A 15,171-nucleotide genomic window follows, 5' to 3' on the forward strand; every position below is an offset into this window, starting at 1 on the left:
TTCATTAACCATTGATTGTGGAGGGTTTAGCTTAAGGAGTCCATTTAAGTGACATGCTTCTTTCTCCTTCTTTGATGATCTCTGCATTTAATATAGCAACTCCAAATGTCATTAATAATCTTGATTCCATTTATTTCACTACTTAATTACTAAATCTAACTGTTTTTTTCCTTCATCGATAACAATCTTATACCTTAATATGTATATACTAGGATTAGGATATATATATCAGTACTAGTATAGGGCTAGTATTCTAAAGTAAAGTAAGTAGGTTATTAGGAGCTTATGTATAGTAAGTATGTATGATTTGGAGTAACAAATGTGAAAATTAAAAGCTATAAAATCCATTCAATCATACATACTCTTTAAATGTAAAAATTGACAGACAGTAATAATTAGGGATTGCGAAGTTGAAGAAAGTACATAGGCAGGGCTCAGGCATACCATGAATGGACTAAGAAGTATTCTTCACGATCATCACTGGGCATAATGCATGGTTTGTACAGTAATTGTTAACACTTTCTAGAAACATTCTGTTTACAAAAGAAATTATCATAATATATCTTAAGTGAATATTCTATTGCAACTGGAGATCAGTCCATCATATAAACGATATGGTAGCATATCAATGCGAGATTATAAGAATCGGACATTTCTAGCAAACAAATTAAGGTCAATCTGTTGGGTTTTGGGCTCATATTTAATTAGAGTTTATATATTGTAATTGGGCTTTAAGCCTTTATTGGGCTTAAAAGTAGTAGTTTAGTCTTTTGGCTTTTGATGTACTCCTATAAATAGAGACATTGTAACCTAGGGTTACTTGGACCATTATTCCATGGAATATCAATAGAATGGACGACTCCCCGAGGATGTAGGCATTGTTGGCCGAACCTCGGCATTGTTGGCCGAACCTCGTTATATCTTGTGTTCTTTATTATTCTTTACCACTTTAACTTTATATCTTCTTTTATCGCGTGTTTAGATTAGATCGTTTCTCAACAAGTGGTATCAGAGCATGTTTTGAGAATGTTTAACATAATCTATTTGTGAAGATATGATAGAAACCCTAACCACCATTGAAGAAGTTGTTGGATATTTGTACTTTTGTTGAAGATGGCTATTGGAGAAACGACATTGGTTATAGAAGAATTAGCCGCTGTGAAGATTTGAGTCGGAATCTTCAATTGCTAAGAAGATGTCAACGGTCGTTAAAGTAATTCTTATTTTTGGGTGATGTTGTCTTGAGAAGAAGAGAGAAGAAGACAATGGTCTTTTGTTCTTCTCGGAGGCGCCAATGGGTGCAGGTGACGAAACGTGTAGGGCAGCGACACTAGAATGAAGAAGATGAGGTATATTTTTTGACTTATTTTAATTTGGGACATATGGTCTATTAAAATATAAAAAAGGAAAAAATATATATCTCAATATATATTCCATATATATCTCCATATATATTCCATATATATCTCTATATATATTCCATATAAATAGATATTATATTATGATATAATATAATATATAGAGAAACCAAGAATCTTTGAAGCGGTCAACAACTAAGACTTTTTCAACTAAGACTTTTTATTTAAGTCTAGTTTGATTTTATAAAATAGGTTTAAGACCTATTTGTTCCAATTTTCATAAGTAAAGCCTTGTTTGATTTTAATCAAATTCTCAAAGTTTTGTATGCTTTGATCTTGGATTTATATTGAGGCTTGTTTGACTTGAATTTCTCAAATATGGAGATTTGTGTTTATCTTCTAAGAGATTTGATATTCGTCAATGGGAAGATTGAAAATTGGAGTTGAAAAAGAAGGTGGAGTGCTTATTCGATGTTGTAGATTGTGAAAGACAATTGATGCAACATGTAAAGGGGTTTCTGATTAAAGCGGGTGGCTTTAATGTTTGTTTGCAAGAGTGTATTTTTGATATGTGTGTTTAAAGGCCGAATTTGGATTTGCATCAAACCTTGTGAGTAGGTTTTGATTGGCAATATCCGGTAAGTGCTGGTGCGAAGTTGTCAAGTGGGTGTTGATGCCTCAAGGGTTCTACCAAGAATGATAATTTCTAAGGTATGAATTGAAGGTGCACTAATCATATATATGGTTTGTTAGATTCTTTCTATGCAGGATTTTGCTAGAAGAATGTGGAGAACAAACGATACATCTTCATGCTTATTGAAAATTAGTTGGAGGTTTTATTATAACCGATTGTTGTCTTGGCATACATGGGTGACATTATTTCACTATGGCGAGGGCTTTGACTTGAATAAATTCTCGGCTGAAATAAGTTTGGAGAGATTTTTCTTTGGAAACCGGTTATTGAAGAAGTCAAATTAAAAGAGGGGTAGAGAGAAAATCTAGTAGTAGATTTTCGCCTACAGCCGCACAGGGTTCATCAAACTAACGATGGGAGATTCAAACAGAGTCCGATTGCGCTGAGATTTTGTCGAGAGGGTTGGTAACTCATTCCTCTACATTGTCAACGGTCGGATCAAGGTTTGGACGTCTCGAAGTTTTTTTTTTCTGGGGCTTAAAGTGTCTGCCTAATTTTAATTTTATTTGACTTATTTGGGACCAAAAAGTTTGTATCTTTTTGGTTATGACCTCATCTTATTGGAAGAGCTAATCAAGATGAAGACGGTGGTGAGATTATATGCTTTTACACTTGACAAAAACATGATCGAGTATGAAAAGTTATTATTTATATGGTGTTTACCGATGATAACATTGTCGACATGTTAACAGGGCAATCCTTTAGGCCAAATTGCAAGATTACATTGAGTTGGCGGGTGATTAAGGATTGAAACAATTTCAGTTAACACATATTATCAATGAAAGACCAGGAAGAGGAAGACTAATGAAAGACACTTATAAGTTGAGGTGGAGACATCTTGAAAGCAACTCTCAAACGACCGAGAAGAAATCATTGCATTATCTTCTAATGTGAGAAGATAAATAAAAACCTTGAGTGAGATTCCTAGTCATGAAAAAGGGGCTAGATGGGAGACTCAGTTAATTCGTAGGTGATGATTTTGTTACTTCTTTTGTTCTATCTTATTTGTCTATACATTGTGGATCATATATTAGATGAATGGGATGATTGAGACCTTGAATAGGGATTCCTAGTCATGAAAAAGGGGCTAGATGAGAGGTTCGATCAATTCAAATGGAAGGATATTCGATTTCTTTCAGAGAAACTATAGATGATCATTTGAAGCATTGGTGAAGACAATTGAAGAGAGATAGTGAATCTTGAAATAATATTCTTGGATTGCTAGGCATTTTTGGACTCAAGAAACTAGCATATTGCAAGTTAATGTGTTCAAGTTGGTTGAGTATGCAACGTTCAAGGCAAGATGGGTGACAAATACTTTGTCAGATCTTGAGCTAGAGAAAAGAGATGTCGTGATAGCCTAATTTATTTGTTATGAAGTAGACGATAAAGGTTCGTCTTGGGTCTTCTCGTTTTTTTATCAATATCTTATTTTGAGGAGTAGATGATGAAAGTTCGTTTTGGATGTCCTCAGTTTCGATAGATATCTGATTCTGAAAAAGTCGACGATGAAAGTTCGTCTTGGGTCTATTCGATATTTTGGTTTCAGTCGATTGTTGGACTTGAAAAATAAGACACTCAGTTTGTGGCAAACAAAGGTAAAGATTATTTTGACATAATAAACAATTGTTAATTCTAGTTTCCGCATATGTCAACGGGTATGAACAAAGATTGGGAAGAGTTGTTGAATGTCTCTAGTCGTTGAAGTAGCGTAGTTGCCAAGTTTACTTGGTGTTATAAACTCTATGATTTTATCTTCTAAGGGCTTTTGAACGGAAGTGGAGGTATAATGATTTATCTCGTGAATGGCTCGAACAGTGAAGATTGATGTGTGGCTCATAACTAATTGATGGCGCGATATACGTAATGGTGGAGATTGTTATTCTTCTAAGGGCTCTTGAGTGGAGTGGAGGTGAAGATTGATGGGTACGGCTCGTGTATTTCCTAAGTGACGTGAAATTCGTCAAGGTGGAGATTTGTTATTTATTCATCACATCTCAATAAGCGCGACATTCGCCCAAGGTGGAGATTGTTGGGTTTTGGGCTCATATTTAATTAGAGTTTATATATTGTAATTGGGCTTTAAGCCTTTATTGGGCTTAAAAGTAGTAGTTTAGTCTTTTGGCTTTTGATGTACTCCTATAAATAGAGACATTGTAACCTAGGGTTACTTGGACCATTATTCCATGGAATATCAATAGAATGGACGACTCCCCGAGGATGTAGGCATTGTTGGCCGAACCTCGGCATTGTTGGCCGAACCTCGTTATATCTTGTGTTCTTTATTATTCTTTACCACTTTAACTTTATATCTTCTTTTATCGCGTGTTTAGATTAGATCGTTTCTCAACACAATCCCTTCTAGTGGGAAGGATACATAGTTTTCATTAAGTGGCTCATCAATGTAACCACATTAATTGGTATATGTAAGAAAATAATTCTACCGACCAAATGGATTTTGTAACAGCAAAACTACGAATTTCTTGTAAATCAAACCTGTAACAAATCAGTTTCCAAATCGTGTATGACGAACAACAGATTTACCAAGAACTGAAATAACACAAAATAAATGACAACACAATATACGTGGTTCGGTTAAAATCGACCTATGTCCACGGGAGGGATAAATTTCACTAAATCAAAAAATGTTAATAATAGAAACTTACATGTCCTACTCTCAAATGAAAGAAGTGATTATACTAGAAATGATTGGAATACTCCACAATCAAAATCTCCTCCAATCTTTCTTTCTAGATCAGTCAAAGAACAAGAAGAAATCAGAAAACCCTAGATCTGTTCACTGTCTCTCAACCTTATTGTGTTATGAGAAAAATACTAAAAAAATGTATTTATACTCTAACCCATTTTTATAATAAAAAACTCTAACCTGTATGCTCAGAATTTAAAACCTGCCCGCAATGACAAAGAAACCTCAACAATTCTCTCAATTACGAGCAATGAGAGAATGTTGCTATAAACATTCATCACCGTGACGCTCCTACCAGAACCATTTCGGCTTTGGCACAACATATCTGATGCTTGTCTCTTGGCAAACCCTTTGTCATCATATCTGACCCGTTCTCATCTGTATGCACTTTCTCCAAGTATAACTCATTCTTCTCGAGCACTTCACGGATTCAATGGTATCTTCTTTGGATGTGTTTTGAACATGAATGGAAGTTTGGATGTTTGTTCACATGTAGTATAGCACTTTGTGAGTCATTATACACCACAAACCTGTCTTGTGTAATGCCTATTTCTTTCAACAATATTTCACCCATCTCATTTCCTTACAACCTTTAGTAATGACAATATATTCAGCTTCTGTAGTAGACAAAACAACACATTTATGTAGACAAGACTGCCATGATACAACTCCTTCTCCAAAGGTAAACAAATACCCTGAAGTTGATCTCATTGTGTCAATATCACCAATAATATTTGAATCAGAAAACCCTTCAACATGTGGCTTTCCAGTACCATAACACAAAGTGTATTTGGAGGTCCCTCTAAGATATCTCATTAGCCACTTTACTGTTTCCTAGTGTGTCTTACTGGGATTTGAAAGGAAACGACTAACTACTCCAACCGCATGAGCTATATCCGGTCTTGTACAGACCATTGCATACATCAAACTGCTTATTGCTGAAGCATATGGAACACTGCACATTTCTTGTCTTTCCTCTTCATCCTTGGGAGACATTGTCTTGTTTATTTTCAAGTGTGTAGCCAATGAAAAAGCAATTGGCTTTGCCTTGTCCATACATAATCGTTTTAGAATCTTCTCAATATATCTCTCTTGAGACAACCATAGCCTTTTATTCACCCGATCACGAATGACATGCATTCCAAAAATTTGTCTTGCTTGACCCAAGTCTTTCATCTAAAGACTTAGCTAAATTTTTTTTCAACTTGGAAATCTTTAGCTTGTCTCTTCCTACAATTAGTATGTCATCAACATACAGGAGAAGTATAATAAAATATTTTGAAGCAAACTTTTACACAAAGACATAGTGATCTGTAGACGTCTTCATATACCCATGGATGGTCATGAACGACTCAAACTTAAGATACCACTGCCTTGGTGCTTTCTTCAAACCGTACAGACTTTTGACAAGTTTGCACACCTTACTTTCATCACATTTCTTATTGTAACCTTCAGGTTGCTCCATATAAAATCTTTGGAGTTAAATACACTTAAAGAAGCCGATATATAGTGTTTTATAAATTCTAAATTCTGAGAAAGAGAATGCACTACAAAAATAAGAAGTTGAGAGATGTAAGATAGAGTATGTAAAAATAGCAAGAGAGAAATAAACTGTTAGAGTCCAACCAAGTTGAACTAGTTCAGGATAAAGTTGTTCTTCAAACTCAAGTACAGTCTTTAAATTAAAATTTTGACATTATCCTAGCATTATGGATTAAGTCAGGGCAACAAACGATCTCAAACATTACCACTCCGGATGACTGATGAAGAAGGTTAGTGATTGAATCTTTAATTTTGAAATTATGTTTCTTATTCAAATGTTATTCATATGCTATTATCATAATGCTATTAATGTTAGTTATAATAACAAAGATTTAAGTATGTTGAATTATAGGTTTGAAAAATTAATAGGTAGATTTAAGTAGGTTGAATTATAGGTTAGTGTCTTATGAAATTTATTTAGTAAGTTTTCAAGTGATTTAGTTTTATGTTCATTATATGAGTTTTTAATGTTGTCAAGTGATTATTTTCATGTTTAATGTTGTCTAATTAATAGGTTAGTGTTTTATGAAATTTATTTAGTAAGTTTTCAAGTGATTTTGTTTTATGTTCAATATATGAATTTTTTAATGTTGTCAAGTGATTTAGTTTCATGTTTAATATTGTATAATTAATAGGTTGGTGTTTTATGAAATTTATTTAGTAAATTTCAAGTAATTTAGTTTTAGGTTCAATATATGAGTTCTTTTAATGTTGTCAAGTGATTTAAATTCATGTTTATGTTTTCAAGTGATTTAGTTTTATGACCAATATATTAGTTGTATAATGTTGTCAATTCTATTTGAGAATGCGAATGGGTCTTGGACTTCAAAAGCTATAAGAAAATTAGAATTGTATATCATTCAATATATAAACTGGATAGTAAATCTAATTGCTCATTTTATTGAATTTATACTGGTTTGCAGAAATGGAGATGGGTGAATTGAAGTTATTTGGAAATGCCATTTTTTTATTTAATATTTTTTGTCTTATTTATGGAACATAAGTAGTTGATGAATGTAATTTGCAAATGTGTTTTGTAAATTTGTAATGAATTATGTTGGTTTACTAGGAATTGATACATGAATCATTTCAAATTGATGAATATAATCTTGTTTTGGTTATTATTTATATAAATGAATCATTTCAAATTGTATTCTATTGAATTACAATATTAGTTTTTAAAATAATGCGCTGACCGTTGCAAAAATTAGGCAAAATTTGATATATATTATATTGTATTATGCAAATCGTGCATTTAAATTAATGCAAATATTAAAGCTGTATAGGTCATTGTTAATATTAATGCAAAGTTGTGAATAAGGTAATTACAGAAATAGTTGCAATTTTATCAATAATATAATTTTAGTTGTGATAATGCAAAGAAAGTTGCAAATCAATTACATAAGTATAATGCAACTGATAATGTTATAATATACAAAAATATAAATTGGATAATATATATATAATTTCAAACGAATTAATGCAAATCGAATTGCAGATATATTTGTAATTGATTATGCAAATTATAAATATATATATATCACGAATATTATTACAATACAAAATTTAATGTGTTATTGCAGATATATTGTTGAATGTACGTTTTCATATAAATAGTGTAGATATTATAATTTTTGTTGAATATACGTTTCATATAAATAATGTAGCTATTGCAGTATTTGTTGAATATACTTTTACTAGAAATATGCAAATTATATTGCTTCATTTTCATATATTTGTTATATTGGTTATTGCGAAACATATTGTAGTTCATAATTTTATACGTTATTGCAGTTTATGTTGAATATATTTTTATTGTTAAATAAATTCATTTTATTGGAATTTTTATTGCAAAATAATAGATTTATTAATAAAATATATATTGCAAATCCTATGACAAATATTTATTAACCATGGTTAGTTACAGTTTCAAAAATAATGGATTTTCTACATTATAACTAGATTTAATGGAAAATTTGTTAAAACAATTAGTGTAAACACTAATGCAAATTTACAACAAGATATTTGCAATGTTGCGAAATTCTGAACTAATGCTAAGACCATTGTTAATGTCAATTTTTAGTGCAAAAATAGTTGTGGGTTACCTATTACAAATCAATAGTTTTTTTTGTAGTGAGTTTTTTATTTCTTAAATGAAGATCAACATTTTTTATAAAAAAAAAGAAATTTTTAGTTTAAAATCTCTTTAATTGTTTTGTTATGAGTGAATTTACTCATTTAAGGAATGTATTATAGAATTTCATACTCTATTCCTATATTTTTATTTTGTATTTAAATAATTTATTGAAAAACCTTATTCGTCAATAAACTTGATATGATTTGTTTACATATAAAACCTGACTTACACATTTTAAACATGTAGCCTCATTTTGTTGTTAAATCTTTTAGAGTGTGATATATAACTTTTCTAAATTTGAATGAGTTGATATTTATAAATAGTAAAATATTTAATATATGGTTTAACAAAATGTAATAGTAAAATATTTAAGGAAATCTTCTACCCAATGGTTGGGCCCAAAAGGCCCATGCGTTGATGGTTGGGCCAAAATAGTTTTATACGCATATTGGGAAAGAAAACCCTAACATTGTGTATAAATACATGTTTAGCTCATGCTAAGTACAATCGCCCACATCTTTGTTTGTATGTCAAAGTGTTAGATTTTCTTTTCTCTCTAGAAACACTCATAAGTGTAGAAGTCTGAACCACAGGTTATTGCCATTGTGCTATCTAGATTCTCAAGTATTAATATTTGAGATTGCTAGTTAGATTCTCAAATATTAATATTTGAGACATGAGATTTCACATAAATACTGTTAGATGCATCATAATTTTAGTGTTCAATCGGTTCATAAGTGGTTTGGACACATCTTTTTTCATAAAAAAATTACTGATATTCAAGACTAAATTAAAGGATAAAAGGTATAAAGTTGTTACGTATTATTTTTAATTAACGTTTAAATAGAAATTATGAAAAGATTAAATGTTTATGATTTTTGAAAATTTGATTTTTCATACTGTTATATTTTCTTTCTCTTTTTTGTTACAAAACTTCACAATATAAACAAATAATTCAAACTATTATATAAACTCATTTTTTACTATACGATTTGTTACAGGTATTCTCCATGTTGGAGTGTTCCAGTAAAAACAAATCTGGACAGCCAAAGCTAAATACTCCTGCTCTATATCACTCTTAGTGTCGAGTGCCCGTCAATCTGAGATTCTGGCAAGCCTTCTAAGATGTCGACTCTCTTCCATAGAAGTAACAATGTTCATGAAATAGAAAGAGTGTTTAGGGAAACTAGCATGTATCCCGTGCATTTGCACGAGTAAAAATATAAAAAATCGTGAAAAAAATATTACGGTAAAAATTTTATGGGTGGGTCAACCCAAAATCCGACCCAAGTATCCATTTACTCTCACATATATCCAAATTAACCACAGCTCTCGACCCGGCAATCCGGACACTTTAAAAATTAAGCATCATTATATATATATATATATATATATATATATATATATAGATTCGTTAGTTAAAAAGTTGAACTTATATTGTTAAAATGTCACGCATTTATCAAATTTTGGGTTAAATTTAAAATATAAAGTGTTATTAGCCTACTTGGTTAAAAAGTTATACTTGTTTTGTTAGGTTGCAAGATCGAACCATACCTATAGCATTTTTTATTTTATTTTTAACCGTTTTAAGTTTATGGGCGGGTCAACCCACAATCCGACCCAAGTATCCATTTACTCTCACATATATCCAAATTAACCACAGTTCTCGACCCGGCAATCCGGACACTTTACAAATTAAGCATCATTATATATATATATATATAGATTAGTTAGTTAAAAAGTTGAACTTATATTGTTAAAATGTCACGCGTTTATCAAATTTTGGGTTAAATTTAAAATATAAAGTGTTATTAGCCTAGTTGGTTAAAAGGTTGTACTTGTTTTGTTAGGTTGCAAGTTAGAACCATACCTATAGCATTTTTAATTTTATTTTTAACCGTTTTAAGTTTATGGGCGGATCAACCCACAATCCGACCCAAATATCCATTTACTCTCACATATATCCAAATTAACCACAGCTCTCGACCCGGCAATTCAGACACTTTAAAAATTAAACATCATTATATATATATAGATGAGAAAAGTTAAAATTAAATAAATTTTTTTTTTATCATGTTTAATAAAAGAGAAATATGTTAATAAAATAACTTAGGCCTTGTTTTTTTGGGTTTTAAAAAAAATCATTCAAAATCAATTTTTCAATCATTTCTCAACAATCACATCACTCATTTCATTAATCAAAATATTAAAATACTCTTTATTTTAAATTATTATTTTTTATTTTATTCATATATATGAATACCCTTTAAGTCTTTTTATCAAAAATAATCACCATCTCCTCAAAATAATCACAATCATTACTTTTTTCCCTCTTTAAGTTTTTTCAAAAACTCTCATCCGAACAAGGCCTTAATAATTAAATAAAATTATCTTATTTTAAGATTATCCATATTGTTAAAGAGTTAATTGGCTACTTTAGTATAACTTTATTGGCTATGTATTCTACAAATTATAATATGTAAAATTATTTATCACTCTTTTATATATTATTTAGAACGTCCAATATTCTATCTTACATTTATTTTTCTTCTTCCTTAAGTTTTTATCGAAACGAGATAATTCATATTTCTCTCATTTAATATGAAAAACTCTAATATGCTTGATTAAGTATGTGATGACTTTATATAGTCAAATTGTGATATAATTCAATATAAAAATTTAAAATACATTTAATAATAGAATAATATATACTTAATATTCTATAGCTCACCCTAATAATTAATAATATACCTAGGATCAAAAATTCAAATTCACAAATAAATTATAACAAGATTAAAAATCATATTAAACTAAATTCAGCATTTTTTTCATTAACTAACTAAAATTAATTTTGAAGATATTTACAAATGTATAATAGACTTGAATTAATTGATAAGAGAATAAATTATCAGTAAATTGTTGTGCTAACTTACTCAATCGTTATAATTAACTTTAATATTTCTAATTTTATTGAAAAAGTTATAAATAAAGTCCCACACATTTATCCCACTTTAGCTGACTTAAACATTTATAAGAAAAAATCAAAATCAGAAAAGAGAGAGAGAAAAATTCTGGAGATTTGATTCGCGATCGGCACGGACAACACGATCGGCACTGACGACACGATCGACACAGACGACACGATCGACACAGACGACACGATCGGCACAGACGACACGATTGGTACAGCGACACGATTGGTACAGCGACACGATAGGCACAGGCAGAAAGGCACGGACGACACGATATTGTCCTACACCGTAAGTCATCAAATGGACATCGGAATTACCGTTAATCAAAGGAAGCACCATCGGCAATCGACACAGGCGACACAATAGGCACAGGCGGCACAGGACGATCGACACGGGCATCACGGTATTATCTTGCGTCGTTCATTAAGTGTTGTTAGTCTAGGGTTTCTTGTACATTTGTAAGCGTCATTAGATTTTGCCCTCGATTGCGGTTTAATTTTGATCATCTCTTAGGGTTTCTACAATTAATTTGTTCTATAATTATGTCTCTGCCATTATGGAGAAAGGGAAGAACAAAAGTAATAAATCTAAAGAAGTTAGAAATGTTGTGCTGGAAGAAATTAAGGAAGCAACAGTCAAAGAATTTGAAAGAATTTCTAAAGAAGTTATCAAAAACAACAGGATACCAACACAATTAACCAATCTGCTCCAACTACTGCTGGGAAAATTCCTATTGAAAATAATATAGGAAAACAATGTGATAATGAAGGAGCTTGGAAGATACGCTATAATGAAAGAGCTAATCTGTTTGGGTTCAAGAATCAGATTACAAAGCTCCCTATGCATTCCAAAAGGGGAGAAATTATCATCAATAAGGAGAAAGCACAACAGATTACAATTCAACTCAACACCCACTATCTTCAAGACTGGAATCTGTTGAAAAAAAAAGAATATGAAGAAATTGTTCAATGGTCAGTTGCTACAATGAAGGAACCAATGAAGACTCTCAAATCTAAGTCATATACTATCAGGAGCAACTCGACATGGAAAACTAATGAAGTCTGGAAAAACAACAATGCAAAAAAGTCAGAAGATCATTCTTATAAAGGGAAAATCTACTTGGTTAATACACAAACGAATTCTCCATTTGAATTTAAATTGCCTACTGAAGTAGAGGAAAACTGTATAAAAGAATGGGAAAATGTAGTTGTAGAAAACTACAAAGGGAAAAACAGAGTATCCTTCCCAATTACTAAAGATGCATTGTTGAAGCAATGTGAAGGAAAATGGCTGGAGAAGATTTCAGCAAATGTTCATGATTTATATTTCCTTAAATTCAAGAAGAGATCTAATCTAGAAGAAATTCTAGAAAATGGGCATACATATATAGGATCCAATTGTATGAAGTTAGAAAAATTGTCTGAAGACTTGAACCTATTGAGTAAGCCAAAAGAAACTACACAGATATGGTTCAAGCTCTAGAATATACCTGCACATATGTACAATTCTGAAGCCCTTAATCATTTTGCAGGTTTATTGGGTAGATCATTATACATGGATCCAATTACTGGAGGAGGAGAGCACTTAACATTTTCTAGAATTAGCATTGAGGTGCATCCTAGAAACACACTGCCGAAAAGTATGACAGTTGTAGACAGAAAAGGAAAACCTACTGTCATGGAAATCACTTATGAGTGGAGGCCAGACAGATGCTCTTTCTGCAATATTTTCCAACATGCAAGCCCAAAATGTGATTTGGCTAAGAAAGAAGATCAGAAAATTCATAATGGTCAGAAAGTAAAGATGCAGGAAAACGATACAAATGTGTATAGTTTTAAAGAGCAAAATGTGGTTAAAGAACATGAAACAGAAGATAAAGAAAATTATGTACAAGAAGAAAGAAATACGAAGAAGGAGGTGGATCCTCAACCTAATCATGTTGAAGAGATAGATGATGATTCTCAATCAAATCAAGTTGAAATGGTTGCTGATGAAAACAGAGAGGAAGATACTCAGGTTAATCAAGAGGAAGAAGAGAATGTCAATGTTGATACAAAGGAATCTATAGTTGTTGAGGATTCCAAAGATGAAGCTGGAGGAATTAAAGGCAATGATCTCGAAATTCAAGTTTAGAACAACAAGGTGAAGAGCTCAGAAATTTTGAAGAATAATTCTTTCTATCAAATAAGAACAAGTTCATATAAAGAAAGAAATCAAGATGAGAATATGCAGTATTCATCAACCTCTTCAGTTCATCCCCCGTTCATTGCAAGAGGAAGGGGAAGGGGAAGGGGAAGAGGAAGGACAAGGGGAAGAGGAAGACAATATGTTGAAATATCATGTTGGTATGGAAATAAAAATCCTGATTGGGATTATTAGGATTTGATACAGTTTGTAATATTTGTTTGTAATATCTATTTCTTGTATGTTTGATTGCTACTAATCAGGTTCTTTAGGGTCGTTTGATTGTCACCTTATAATCCTAGCTAAGACTTGTCTAACTTTGATTCTTGACCCTCCCACCTTTGAGATTTTAATGAAATGGTTTTAACCGTTTTAAAAAAAAAAACATTTATGAGAAAAAAATTCAAATAAAAAGTATTTCATCGTATAAGTGGTGGAAGTTGGTAAACTATAAAATTATATTTTGTTATTTAATATAATTAATTTATTACATCCATTTACGTATGAATATTGATTCACATAACTAATGTTAAATTTCAAATATATATATGACGAACCCATACAACTTTTGTAGAATCTTTTTTTTGTTAAAATATTTTTTAAAAGTGATTTAGATTTAATAAATTTAATAAACAATATAACTTTTGTTGAATATTTTGTTAAAATATGAGTTTAAAGTGGTTGTGATTTCATAAATTATAAACCAATATTATATGAATCTTTTCTTTTATTAGAATTCATTTTATTTTGATTTATAGAATATGTTAAGTGTGAAATGAATAGTCATAAAATTAAAATAAAACATAACTTTTTCTTTTCTGAAAATGTAAATTGATACTAGATGTGATAAATAGATTGATTGTTCTAGATAGATATATTTTTATTTTGCCTATTCAATATAGTACAATTAATAATACTAATGATGTTGTTCAATACAAATTATTATTTATATTTCTTTTGAGATGATAATTAATATGTTATTATTAGGTAAAAAGAATGCTTTCTATTTTTTAAAATTAAAATATTTCACATTTAACATGCTGATGTACATACCTCCATCAATAGTTGGTACATACTATTGGATTTGTTGGAGTCACAAATTTATTGTAGGAGTGTTGTAGAATGTGGATGCAAGTGTGAAAACTACAAAAGTAAAAGCTAGTAAATATTCTTAAAAACATCTCACAATTCAAAATAGTTATTTGATAATTTCTTGAGAAAATTAATATAGAACATAATCATAAAAAAGACTTAGTTATTTGGAATTAAACTTGATTCTTAAATTGTTGTGATAAATAACTGTTATATGTTGTTTTATTGCAAATCATTTATATGTTTTCTTTGGGATAGGATTTGTTACTGGGATTTTTTTTCTGTTTCTCTCACATGGAGAGGGAAAAAAACATTTAATTTTTTTTACTATATTGTCTCTCATTAGGAGAAGAAACAGGGAACATGGACCAGGATAAATATGTGATAATGACTTAACCTAACCTAACCTAACATACTCATACTCATACTCATACTCATACTCATACTCATACTCATACTCATACTCATACTCATACTCATACTCA

The sequence above is a fragment of the Impatiens glandulifera genome, chromosome 1 (genome assembly GCF_907164915.1).
Source record: "Impatiens glandulifera chromosome 1, dImpGla2.1, whole genome shotgun sequence".
In the NCBI taxonomy this organism is placed as follows: Eukaryota; Viridiplantae; Streptophyta; class Magnoliopsida; order Ericales; family Balsaminaceae; genus Impatiens; species Impatiens glandulifera.